This window comes from Leptodactylus fuscus, unplaced genomic scaffold (assembly GCF_031893055.1).
Source record: "Leptodactylus fuscus isolate aLepFus1 unplaced genomic scaffold, aLepFus1.hap2 HAP2_SCAFFOLD_196, whole genome shotgun sequence".
Lineage (NCBI taxonomy): Eukaryota > Metazoa > Chordata > Amphibia > Anura > Leptodactylidae > Leptodactylus > Leptodactylus fuscus.
Genome location: NW_027440219.1, coordinates 1 through 2500, shown reverse-complemented (window position 1 = coordinate 2500; position 2500 = coordinate 1).

Below are 2500 nucleotides of genomic sequence, written 5' to 3'. Positions count from 1 at the left end.
GGCTGCATTCTGCTAAAAATCCACCGGATGGCAACGGAGAGCCGCTCTCCCCGGCTCGTCCACAAGGCGGCGCCACTTCCAGGAGACCCAGGGGGGCGAGCCTGAGGCGGCAGGCTGGCCCAGGGTTCCAGGAGAGAGGGAGAGATTGTCCCAGGCGGCTGGGAGAGCCAGGCCTACCCAGGGCTACCCGAGCCTGGGTAATGCCGGAGGCTAAGTCCCTAGCAGGTGGAAGGCTGCATTCTGCTAAGTGTCTACCAAGAGGGCACCACTTCCAGGCAACCCAGGGGGCTAAGCCTGAGGCGGCAGGCAGGCCCAGGGTTCCAGGAGAGAGGGAGAGATTGTCCCAGGCGGCTGGGAAAAGGCAGGGCTACCCGAGCCTGGGTAACGCCAGAGACTAAGTCCCTAGCAGGTGGCAGGCTGCAATCTGCTAAAAATCCACCGGATGGCAACGGAGAGCCGCGCTCCCCGGCTTGTCCACAAGGCGGCTCCACTTCCAGGAAACCCAGGGGGGCGAGCCTGAGGCGGCAGGCCGGCCATGGGTTCCAGGAGAGAGGGAGAGATTGTCCCAGGCGGCTGGGAAAGCCAGGGCTACCCGAGCCTGGGTACATGCCGGAGGCTGAGTCCCTAGCAGGCGGCAGGCTGAATTCTGCTAAGTGTCTACCAAGAGGGCACCACTTCCAGGCAACCCAGGGGGCTAAGCCTGAGGCGGCAGGCTGGCCCAGGGTTCCAGGAGAGAGGGAGAGATTGTCCCAGGCGGCTGGGAAAGCCAGGCCTACCCAGGGCTACCCGAGCCTGGGTAATGCCGGAGGCTAAGTCCCTAGCAGGTGGAAGGCTGCATTCTGCTAAGTGTCTACCAAGAGGGCACCACTTCCAGGCAACCCAGGGGGCTAAGCCTGAGGCGGCAGGCAGGCCCAGGGTTCCAGGAGAGAGGGAGAGATTGTCCCAGGCGGCTGGGAAAGCCAGGCCTACCCAGGGCTACCCGAGCCTGGGTAACGCCGGAGGCTAAGTCCCTAGCAGGTGGAAGGCTGCAATCTGCTAAAAATCCACCGGATGGCAACGGAGAGGCGCGCTCCCCGGCTTGTCCACAAGGCGGCGCCAGCATTCAGGTTGCAGGCTGCATTCTGCTAAAAATCCACCGGATGGCAACGGAGAGCCGCTCTCCCCGGCTCGTCCACAAGGCGGCGCCACTTCCAGGAGACCCAGGGGGGCGAGCCTGAGGCGGCAGGCTGGCCCAGGGTTCCAGGAGAGAGGGAGAGATTGTCCCAGGCGGCTGGGAGAGCCAGGCCTACCCAGGGCTACCCGAGCCTGGGTAATGCCGGAGGCTCAGTCCCTAGCAGGTGGCAGGCTGCATTCTGCTAAGTGTCTACCAAGAGGGCACCACTTCCAGGCAACCCAGGGGGCTAAGCCTGAGGCGGCAGGCAGGCCCAGGGTTCCAGGAGAGAGGGAGAGATTGTCCCAGGCGGCTGGGAGAGCCAGGCCTACCCAGGGCTACCCGAGCCTGGGTAACGCCGGAGGCTAAGTCCCTAGCAGGTGGAAGGCTGCAATCTGCTAAAAATCCACCGGATGGCAACGGAGAGGCGCGCTAACCGGCTTGTCCACAAGGCGGCGCCAGCATTCAGGTTGCAGGCTGCATTCTGCTAAAAATCCACCGGATGGCAACGGAGAGCCGCTCTCCCCGGCTCGTCCACAAGGCGGCGCCACTTCCAGGAGACCCAGGGGGGCGAGCCTGAGGCGGCAGGCTGGCCCAGGGTTCCAGGAGAGAGGGAGAGATTGTCCCCGGCGGCTGGGAGAGCCAGGCCGACTCAGGGCTCCATAAGCCCGGTAGAAGCTGAAGATTAAGCCCCCAGTCTACCAGCTACCCTCCCTGGAGCTCAGCTTAGGGAGAAGTCTCATTTAGCTGGATAAGTCACATTCGGGCGGACAAGTCACATTTGCCAGCATAAGTCACATTTGGGAGGACAAGTCACATTTGCCAGCATAAGTCACATTTGGGAGGACAAGTCACATTTCCCAGCATAAGTCACATTTGGGAGGACAAGTCACATTTCCCAGCATAAGTCACATTTGGGAGGACAAGTCACACTTCCCAGCATAAGTCACATTTGGGAGGACAAGTCACATTTCCCAGCATAAGTCACATTTGGGAGGACAAGTCACATTTCCCAGCATAAGTCACATTTGGGAGGACAAGTCACACTTCCCAGCATAAGTCACATTTGGGAGGACAAGTCACATTTGCCAGCATAAGTCACATTTGCCAGCATAAGTCACATTTGCCAGCATAAGTCACATTTGCCAGCATAAGTCACATTTGCCAGCATAAGTCACATTTGCCAGCATAAGTCACATTTGCGAGGACAAGTCACATTTCCCAGCATAAGTCACATTTGCAAGCATAAGTCACATTTGCCAGCATAAGTCACATTTGCCAGCATAAGTCACATTTCCAAGCATAAGTCACATTTCCAAGCATAAGTCACATTTCCAAGCATAAGTCACA